The 10,728-nt window shown below is 39.7% G+C and overlaps 1 protein-coding gene across 1 annotated transcript in view; it reads left to right on the top strand.

Moving 5' to 3' along the window:
- Nucleotides 1–1,030: 1,030 nt before the first annotated feature.
- The window catches only part of fhip1aa (FHF complex subunit HOOK interacting protein 1Aa), a 31,319-nt gene continuing 21,621 nt past the window's right edge, over nt 1,031–10,728 (top strand). Inside the window, exon 1 of the mRNA XM_083938770.1 lies at nt 1,031–1,237. The gene's annotated coding sequence lies outside the window, so the exon portion shown is untranslated. The remainder of the gene's footprint in view (nt 1,238–10,728) is intronic.

Raw genomic sequence — 10,728 nt, 5'->3', positions numbered from 1 at the left:
CACAATGATCCCCCTGGAACTGCAGATGGAAACACTGGGTGGATTTAGAGATGAAACCCACATTATTCAAGGCTTTGAAGGGATAATGTGAGTGAGAGCTATGCTGCAAGGATTGCAATATAGACAAAATAAACCTCAGAGGAAAGTCTTAATTTCTGGTTCAGAAGTGTTTGTATCAGATAATACAGAGAAATAAAACTTGTTTTTTCAGTCCCTATGGGCAGTCCTCATCCTGACCTTGCACCCCACTTTTTTGTCCAACAGGTGGCGACACACTGTTGAGATCTATGTGAAGTCTGAATGATCTAATCTTATGTTATTTTGCCCGTGTTTGATAAAAGTTGACTATTTAAAAGGCTCAAAATAAGCAGGACGATGAAAAGATTCTGAAATGAAATCATTAAAATAAAGATTTTGGGAAACTTGAACCTGCAAAAGTTGTTTTATCCAGAGAAATGGTGCTTTATAGGAGACCAAACAAGGCAGATATTAAATGTGTTATTCAATAAACCTATTGTATACCTTTTACAAACAAAGTCGCAAAGTGCTTCACATGGTACAATTATTAAAATAAGACATAGAAAGTAAAAATGAGCACGCCGACGATGTTCTCTGTATCTAACCTGTACTAACACACTAACATCCTGACACTAACTCTTCTTTTACACTTTATTCTTGTGTTAGGTTAAAATGTTTTTGTATAATTGCACTGTCGTCATTTGCTGCTCTGTGTGCCCTGAATTGCCCCCCGGGGACAAATAAAGTTTTTTGAATTGAATGAATTTGAATTGAATTGAATTGAAGAAAAACACAAGTACACAATGGGAAATGACTGAAAATGACTTAAAAACACCAAATTACAAACATGACACAAAGCACTTTATATTAATTTATATAATGTTTTTACACATGCACGTTATGTGTCCCAGGTTTGGATGTGGCCTGTTGTAAACCAGTGGGAGGAGCCTTCAAATGAGGATTAGTGCGGGTTCACCTATGTGTGTGTATGTGCGCGCGCCGGGGACCAGGTTAAGTCGCTTGGTTACGCGTACTGTGCTCAGACGCACTGCATGAAAAAGGGGGATTTACGGAGCCGTGTCCAAGAGTGACTGTGTTTTTGTTAGTTTTATTCCTGAGAGCAAATGCTGAGTGTGTTAGTGGTTAAACCTGCTGGTCGACGCCGCTCAAACTGCTGACAAAACACTCTTTACCGTCCAACCGGAGGACCCGTGCGACGGTAAGAAAGAAAGCTCCGAAACATTACTTTCAGTCTTGTTGACAGTCCTAGCTTTAACCTACACGTTTAACTATAACATGACAGTGACATTTCTGGTGTTGTTGGACCATGTGTGTGTTCCCTTTGACAGCTGCGGAGTGATTGACGTGTACGGGTGGGTGGGAGGGTTGGGTTTCACCCAGGGGGGCAACTAGAGGTCTCTGGCTGGGTATACTTGGGGGGGACCGGCTCTAGTTTTGCATCCTTGTGACGTGAAAGAAGTGAAAACTCTGCCGCCGTGTTTCCCCTTTGCTCCAGTGTTGTGCCCTCTTCACCATAGAGACAAAGTAGACCCACCCAATCTCTAATCATAGCTCACAATTTCCTGCAACCCTCAGCCAATAAACGAGTCCTAATAACATGTTTTTAAATGTATCTGGTTTCATTGTCCTGCAGAAACATGCAGCGTAATTCCTTTAAATATTGTATCCACGTGCAGTTGTTGGCAGCTCCTGGTAAAGTTATTTTGCAGCCACACAGAAGAAGTGTCTGTCTGAAGTGCAGCTGAGCCTAAACCTGTCCTGATTCACCTTCCAGGCTCACAATGAGCTCAGATATTCCCTGTGAGGGAGGCAGAATGCAAGAGGTGTGGAGTTACCAACAAACAGCATTAATGTTTCATGGCTGGCCGTCTTGTGTGACTGTCATTCCTTTACAGGTGTTTTCTTCCCACCTGTTAAATCAGTGTGGTACACAGTCACCTGATGTAATCTGAGCGTCTGAGGAGAGTTTCTCAGGGTGGAAATATGTCAAACATGAAAACGGTGTTGTTGTCGTACAGGTTTCTCTCTCTCTCTGTTGAGAAATGGTCAGAGGAGGCGTGTTTGTAGGTGAGCTGAGTAGTTCAAAAGCCTGTTAAAGTTAAATGAAATATCGAACCAGAGCTGTAAATGTAAATAGTTCTCATTATTGAGCAATCATTTAATGATTTTCTCAATTAAGCAGTTTATTGTTTATGAAAAAAATCCCTGCAAATAGGGGAAAATACCATTTAGCCCATTTTAATATTTATTTCGTCAAGTGAACGGTCCGAAATTTAAATATCTTTTAGCCTACTGTCATACGAGACATGGTAAAACCACAAAATCTTTATATTTTAGGAGATGGAACCATTTTTGGCATCTTTGCCTGAAAAATGACCCAAAACAATCAATTAATTGTCAAAAAAAAGTTAAATTTGAGTATATTAATCAACCTTTCACCCTCAAAATGATCATTTGTATATTAGTTACTCACTAATTTCTCTCACATGCCTCCATGATGAACAGAGAACGGAGAATTTCCTCAGATTCTGGATTCTCCGTTCACCGTCGAGGCACGTGTGAAACTATTTATATTATTACAGATTAAAAGTAACACAGGGTGATATAACACAGGTTGATTAGGCTTTTTAACAATGCAACAGTCCATTTTTCATGAACATTTAAAAAACAACAACTGTTTTCACACTTGAGTACGATAAACCTCGCAGGAATACGGATGGATGGAGTTTGCCCAGTTGCCATGGAGATGAGTCAGTTGTTGTCATGTGACCCGTGGAGGCTTTGTTTTGGTCATGGTCATTTTCACACATCCCGCCTCCACAGCCCTATGTTTCTAAGGGTAAAGAGAGGAGCGGACCACAGTGATTAATTTACAGCCTTTAATAGTGCAATCAGACTAACTGAAGCCTCTCTGTCTCCTTTTTTGGGTCAAACTTGTTTATTTGTATGCAAAGTATTTAGAAAAACACAATATACTGTTTGGGACACATCCTAAAAACTTACAAAAGGAAGAATTATATTTTTAGATCCTGAGAATTACAGCACTCGAGCACAAAAGACGTGGTTGAATATCCTAGCCACACACATACTTTGAACTGTGTTTATCTTTTGCCTGTTAAAATCCATTATTACTAACTGACTAACCATATATTTAGACATATCAAATCATGCTTTGAAAAGAGGATTTAAGGAATACCCATGCCATTGTAATAGAAAACCACAGAAGTAGGACTTTAATGAAAGGCTTACTTTTCTCTATTGTGTGTCCTCCATAAACATCTGTGTGTCGTCATCAAATGTGGCAGCTGTGGTCTTAAAAATGCTCTTTGTGGGGATGCTCTTTAAAGCCCAGTAGCACACAACCTAGTGGGGGGGGAGAGAAGTAAATACATCAGGGCTTCTCAGCAGAGTGAACCACTTGAAAGGTAGTTTGTCAATGTCGTCATCATAAAGGATGTGAAATTATGAGGTTTTCATCATTTTAGGGAAGCAGGTCAGTGTGATTTCGCTGCTGCGTTTAACAAAGCTGGACTGTTTTGTAGAGAGATCTTTCTGATGCTGTCTAAATTTGTACCGTCTGATCTCCTGTTGTTCATAATTTGTTACATGCTGCGGGCGTCTGCCTCTTTAATCAGTTCCACCGCATAGCCTACAGCAAAAATATGAATTTCACACTTTTTCATAACGGCGTTAAAATTAGTAGGTTGAGCATTAACACTGGCATGCAGCAAGGAATGTAAGTGAAGTTTAGACTTTATGATACCAGTGTCTGAGGAATGAGAGGAATGTGCGGCCAATCAGTCATCTGTGTGGTTACTAGTGATATGAAGAGGGGACTCAAATCTCATTTAGTGGGGAATCTGTTTGGGTAACATTAAGTTTTCAAACCTGCAACCAAGACATTCAGACACAGGATCTCAGAGTCTCCATCGCAGCATGCTAGACTGTGAATAATGGTCATACTAATGTCATTAGACGTATAGGTTCAGGTCACAAGTTTGTGATTGAGTTGATTCACCTTGCTTGTAGCTGCCTTCATACTGAACACAAGGTTCCAGATTGTTTAAGAGTAGTTTCTTTGAATTATAATATATTTTTCCACTTCAGGAGCATAAACAGAGGGTTATCTAGTGCTGTATTATAATTATTGCAACAATAATGACAAAGGAACAGTTTTTTGTAAGGCAGTAGGTTAAATAGTATACATTTGGCAGAACTTGTGGGACATTTAGGTGGAACAGATGTTGTAATCACCATACCAGCATGTGTGTGTTTTAGTGAACCTGTTTCCCACTAAAGACAAAGCCAGCTCAGCTCTGTCCCGTGTTTGGGATTAGTGTCCTGGCGCTGACCCTGAGAAGCAACAGGCAACATGAAAGCTGTGTGGCAACGATGAGTGGTAGTAATTTCTTTTAACAGCTCTGACGATAGTAAAAGTTTCTCCACCGCTTGTTATTTAACCCCGTTTCCTTCAAAGGAACGGTCAACATTTTCTGTCTTAGAGTAATATGCATATTTCTGACCTTTTGGAGAGAGACAGAGCATTATCATGCATCAATATGAGATGGAAAGGAAAAGGGATCGTAACTGAATCCAGTTTAACCACTTCTGTTGTGTTGTGAATAACCTGGAGTGAAGGTACAAGTCATGTTTGCAGAGCCTGCAGTTTGTCGTCTGTCGTGGAAAAGACAGAAACTGACATAAAGTAAAACATCATTGTGCATGAAGTGTGAGAGGCCATTGTTGAACTACTTTTACCAAGAGCCACCAGCATTTACTGTACATTAGTTTGCATCTCTTTTGCCTCGAAAATTCATCATAGGAGAAGTGTGCAGCCACTGGCTAAAGTGAACTCAACTGAACTTGTTTTTAAGGGCGGCGAAAAGTCTTAAAAGGCAGAAAACAACTGAAAAAAAAAACAGTTTCACTAGTTATCCACACCCAAACAAATATTTGACACGGATGAGTCAAACAGGCGTTTTTTCTTAGACACTGTATTTATTTTTGAGTTAGCCGTGTGTCAGACTGTAGCTGTTTAAAACCCTCTTTTCATTACACAAGTGCATTGCTGCAGTTTGCTCTCCTCTTCTCTGATAGACATCTCTGAACTTCACAGACATGCTGTACCTTCCATTTCACATGCAAACCTGTTGTTTTTGTTATCAGCCAGCGAGACGTGATGCAAACGAGCTATAGAGGAAGCAGCAGGAGCAGAGATAGGATATACCCACACTAAACACATGCTTATCGCTGACAGATGCCTATTGTAGTGCGGGGACGGGCTGGATACTAACTTGAAAGTAGGAATGATGTCACCAGCCCACATTGTGGACATGCACAATGTGGTAATCAAGCCTGTGTGGGTCAAAAAAAAAAGTGAAGAAAAATGTGTATCATATCATAATTGTACAGGGTTACACCAATGCAAAGAGACACTTACATTCTACGATTTTCACGTATTACACATGTCGGGGTTAGGGCTCCTTTTTCTATTTTCCCAATATTTAGGTCATTTAATATCTTAATAAGGATCTTTATGTATATTCATAGCATGTTTTCTGGTAATTCAATAAATAGTCTATATGGAATAACAACATGGTAAAGCCTATGTATGTATACTCCTATGTGAATTAAATACTTGACAAATGAATCAAGTATTTTCTAATTTAATCAAAAACTTCAGTGAAAAATGAACATAATGTAAAAGGATCAGAGCGTAAAGGTTTGTACGAATGATTATCGCCTTAACACAGTTCAGCTGCTGGTTTTTCGTCATCCCTATAGAAACAATATAGAAAAATAGATACATCAGATTAAGATTCTTATATTATTTAGACGATATATATCGCCCTATCGTGTGGTGTCAGATTCTTTCATTGGTGTGACACTAGTGACGGCAATGTCAGTCTGGTGGTTGCCCCACCACTTTGGTCCAAAGTGAAATATCTCAACAAATATGAATGACCATGAAATGCGTGCAGACATTCATGGTGCCCAGAGGATTAATCATAATGCCTTTGTTGATCCTGTGACTTTTTCTCTTAACGCCACCATGAAGTTCATATTTGTGTTTTTGATTAATATGTCTTGACAACTGAGTGATTGTATACACCCATAATGTACAGATGTATGCATCGACTCGTGCATTCAGAGATGAGGGATGACATCCCACTTAGCCAACATCAGTGTCAGGAAGCAGGATACTGTCTCACCTGTCTGCAGTAAAAGGACCGTCTGTCTGTGTCCACTGTAGACTGAAGCCTCTTTGAAGAGAGATGTAGCATGTGACGTTTACCACACATCTTTGATCTTAACAATGGGGTATGAGGGCTCTTTGATCCTTGTGTTGGTTTCTTTAAGTCTTTATCTACTTCTTTTATTGAGCCCAGTTTTTTTGGAGTGATATCTGTCTGTTTGGTAATGCCCTTACCTCCTCCTCTCTTCAAGGAATCCTGTGAATGTTCTCATTTGTCCAGGTCATCGTTATCCCCAAAGCAATCAGTCAAAAGCAACTGGACTTAGTTATTTGTCTAGGAAGACGTTCACCTCTCATCCAAGAGGCTTCATCATGTACGCATCTGACCAGGCTGGGACTCTCCCAGCTTCACTAAGCACCCGTGTGTGTGTTTGAACATGTTATTGAATCGCTTGCCGTGATCGCTGAGCAATACTGTACCAACAGCACGTTTCTGAATCAGGTTGGAGATGAATAAATACAGCAGCCAACACCCTGTTAGCCTTCATGTGCATGTGAAAATCCACAGACATGCAGTATGGAGCAACACTATCTGCTTACACAATCACATTCTTATCTTAAAGCTATTTACAGTCATTATTCAGGACCTGTTGGGCTTGTGTTGTGTTTCGAAACAGACGATGAGAAGCTTTGTGGGAATACTTCATATGGACAGTTATGATTTACAGTATGTACGAAACAGCCAAGTCATTGGAGACTCAGTCTCTTCGATCCAAGTCTCAAGCAAGTCCAAAGTCATTTTTTCTTGGTGGAGTCCCTAGTTAAGGCAAGTCAAGTCACTATTTTCCCCCCAGTTTAACCTGCAGTATCCTGTCTTTATAAATAGAAAAGACAAAGTATTAGTTCCTGTCTAATAATTATGTTATTGGTCAGTTTATCTAACTTTTAAATTAAGTATGACTGTGAATATTGGATGAATGTATGTCCAATATTCACACAAATTTGACATTTATTTGCTGTTGTCACAATGAGATTGGTGTTATTAATTAGAGTGTTTAAATTTGGGTCAATCCTTTTTAATTGTTATTCATATTTTTACGACATTTAACTGATTGTCTGATCATTTAAAACATTCTTGTAATTTGCTCTGAACTTGAGTCAATCTGTCTCTTTTGAAGATGGTTCAACAGAACGGTCGCTGAAGGGAATAATGAAAGAAATGGAGAAAAGAAACAGCCCTTTTCCTTCCTGCTGTGTTGTTGATGGGTTTGGGATGAGGAGGGTGAACAATATAAATGATCAGAGCACAAACTATCTGCCCCTTCAATGGCTTCCTCTGTAGCCCCTAAATATTTAATCAGCTACTATTCCTTTAATGGGCCTGTCTGTCAATGTGTTACCATGGCTGCCACTGTAAATTATATAATAAGGCTGGTTCAGGAGGATTAAACTCTGTGAAGCTGAGGTTATCTAGCACCCAGAACGCTACACCTTAGACTAAAGTTTAGAAAAGAAATGTCAATGATATCTAATCTGACAGTTCATTAATCAGGTCTCTGGGATTGAGGTTTAAAACTCCTGCTTAGCAGGAAAGATGATCTTTACTCTGAGTAAAGGGTGTGTCCTGCCTCAAAGCTATTTGTCGAGACCACGCCTGTGTGTTTGAAAACCTCTGGGATGACAGAAAGCTGACAATACCAGAAACCAGGTCAGAAAAACTGGCAAAACCCTTGAGGCGAGCATTAAAACCATGTTTGCTCCTCTGGGCCTCAGGCTTTATCTCTTTTTTAGATCCTTGCAAAACACTGAGGTGCAACACAAAAGACCAGCCCATGTTCTCACTTTGTTCCCATATTTACCTTAGGAGTGAGGAGATGAGAGCCTGTTGCTCTTTACGCAAAACCACTTGTAAAACCATTCCTATTGACTAGATTGAAAGAGCAGCTTTATCTGTGTAGTGATATTAAATAAAAATATGTTAGCCAATGCATTCATTGGCTGGAAAGGCATGACATGTTTCAGCAAAAGTAGATTGTTTGTAACAACTCCTAATTCAGTGTTCATAAGGATGAGTCAAACGCTTTAGCCGCCACACAGCAAGTGTAAAGAAACCAGCCAAAGCTATGAGGAATGGTGTCTGGTAATTTAGTTAAAAAAAAAAAAGGAAATTCAATCCAGGTTTGTTACAGCTTTTTTGTTCTATTGTTATTTCATTTTATTGAGTTGAGCCTTTATATTTTAATGTGGGCGTTTGTTTTCGGTCTGTGTCAATCAGCTAAGAACCACAGGAATAAAGGGACGCGTCGACTCAGAAGTATACCTCCAAAAAGATCTCACCCTACCCAAAAAATAGTTTAAAACTGTTGGTGTAACCGAACACTTGTAAGGCCTCATCAATCATGGCTCAACATCAGAGAATAAATCAAAGAGTGAAAAACGTCGAAAGAAGAGTTTCTCTCTCCCTGATTTGATTTGTTATGAGTCGTTTTTCCTCCAGCGACTCAATGCAGCTCAAGATGCTGAAACACAACAGAGTAATCAAGTTTTTTTAAATGTTGAAAAAGTGAGATATTGTGACTTTTGGATTGTAGGCCGTAATGTGGCGTATGGCATACATTTAGGAAAGATGTAGAAGACGTTTGCATTCAGTGTTTCTCCTGTGACGTCTAAATTTCCTCTCATGTAGGAAAGAAATTGAGTACATGTCGTGTCTATGGGTGTTACTAACTGCATGTACAGATGGAAATCCCAGGCTGGATTTGTCTGCTATGTTGATCTTGTCTCTGACTGTGGAGATGTGGAAGCGACAAATATGTGTAATTATCAAATTGCCATAATTAGATAATTGGACATTAGGAATATCCAGCAAGGCTTGTGTAGCAATGAAGTCCCTACTCCGGCAGTCTGAGACTGTAAACAGACAAATATATACACCATTCAGATCTCAAACACACATGCACAAAAGATGTATTTTTAACAACCTATACTTTTTCTCATGTGCTCTGCCCGTCACATTTCTGGCTCTACTGTATTTCAGGTTATTTTAGGCAAGTAGAGCAGTGTCTTCTGGGTAACTGTGGGCTCTCACTCTGTGTGACAGCATGACAGCAGGTACTGTAAATGAGAGCACGATGTAGGTCATGACTTTCATTAATAGGGCCTTACTACAGTAGATTAGTTGGAGAAAAAGCACATTTCAGTCTTCGAAAACATAATTTCAGACCCGAGTTGGATTCTCCAGAGTATTATCAGATGCTGGTGCTCAGTCTCAGTCAGGCTCAGTCGTGTAAATCCAAGTATTGACCTATTTGGCTCATAGTTCAAGACAAAAATGTTGTGTAAAGCATATTTGTGAGGAGGTGTTGCCAGTGTATTGTTGTCTGAGAGGAGCTAATCACTGCTTACATCAGGCTAATCTTGCAATCTGTTGTAACACTGAAAAAACAACAAAAACAAAACCTTCACAGGCTCTGTACAAAAAGAAAGGTTTTTATAATAACCACTGAGACGGCAGCTGAATAATTAACTTGGAGAGAGAAAGACTCAGCAGGAGATGATAATAAATGTACATATTTCCCTGCAAAGATGTATCCATTATTCAGTGTGCTAATGTTTGTCTATCAAGTTTGCCCCAGCTGTGACTGTATCCCAACCAGTGATGGAGTTTTGAGGCCAATAATTTGAATTTTAAAAACGTCACTCACTTACTCACTTGCTCATCTTCGACCGATTATCCTGGATCGGGTCGCAGGGGCAGCAGCTCAAGCAGGGGAAACTTCCCTTTCCCGGGTCACATTAACCAGCTCTAACTGGGGGATCCCGAGGCGTTCCCAGGCCAGAGTGGAGATATAATCTCTCCACCTGGTCCTGGGTCTTCCCTGAGGCCTCCTCCAAGCTGGACGTGCCTGGAACACCTCCCTAGGGAGGCGCCCAGGGGGCATCCTTACTAGATGATCCTGAACCACCTCAACTGGCTCCTTTCAACGCAAAGGAGCAGCGGCTCTACTCCGAGTTCCTCATAGATAGCTGAACTTCTCACCTTATCTCTAAGGGAGACTCCAGCCACCCTCCTGAGAAAACCCATTTCTTGTTTTTTTCAAATATACATTATAAACAAACATCTTCATACGCTTTAAATTACATTTTTAAAGACATAGTTTCAACATGTTCTTGAAATCCTTTTTATGAATTTGAGAACAATAGAGAGAGTAAACCTGTGTTATTTATTTATAGTTTGTGCAAGAATAGAAAATTAAAGGTCTTTTGATTTTCTTTTTTAACTGAACATTAGTTAATATCTCATTATAAAAAAGCCCAGTGTTATAACAGTAATTACCCTGTCTTTTAAACTGTGGGGGAATTGGGACTGGACCGTCCTTGAAAAGTCTGAATTTTTATGTTAAAGAATATGTGGTACCCTGTAAAGAACTGTCATCAACACTTGAAGAATAAACTTGTCAGTGGTCACCAATTACCTCAAACATATATTGACA

Source organism: Echiichthys vipera, assembly GCF_963691815.1.
Source record: "Echiichthys vipera genome assembly, chromosome: 2".
NCBI lineage: Eukaryota > Metazoa > Chordata > Actinopteri > Perciformes > Trachinidae > Echiichthys > Echiichthys vipera.
Note: the sequence above shows the minus strand (reverse complement) of the source record. Positions and strands in the feature narration are given on the sequence as shown.